The sequence below is a fragment of the Trachymyrmex cornetzi genome, unplaced genomic scaffold (assembly GCF_001594075.2).
Source record: "Trachymyrmex cornetzi isolate Tcor2-1 unplaced genomic scaffold, Tcor1.1 scaffold118, whole genome shotgun sequence".
Taxonomy (NCBI): domain Eukaryota; kingdom Metazoa; phylum Arthropoda; class Insecta; order Hymenoptera; family Formicidae; genus Trachymyrmex; species Trachymyrmex cornetzi.
This window is the reverse complement of record NW_017295740.1, coordinates 37,724-38,216: the sequence shown is the minus strand read 5'-3', so window position 1 is coordinate 38,216 and position 493 is coordinate 37,724.

Genomic DNA, 493 nt, shown 5'->3' with positions numbered 1-493 from the left:
TTTGCAAATTTCGCAAACAGATCTAAGAGAATGATTCTGTGATTGGCGATACGCGAATCCGCTTACGCACGATCCGCTGCATGGGACATCACCCTAAATGTAGTCATATACTACGTTTACACGGCACTTTTTACGCCGAAGTTATAACATCGATGTTATGAAACTGGCCAATCACAGTCATTCCATTCTTCAGAGGAATAGCTATCATTGGCCAGTTTCATAACATCAATGTTATAACTTCGGCGTAAAGAGTGCCGTGTAAACGTAGTAATAGATCACATTGCGCATCCCCTCCCCTCCAGAAAGAATGGTTGCGTTTGGCAGACTCAATTGTTGCGGAGCGGATCCGTGAGCACTCGCTGTTATTGGTGTATTTCAGATCATCCAATCAATATTCCGACGATACGAAGCAAAATCCATCGGAATCCTGTTTTCTGATTGATTGCAGAGCGTCGGACGACGCACATCGGATGCACACACACACACACACACA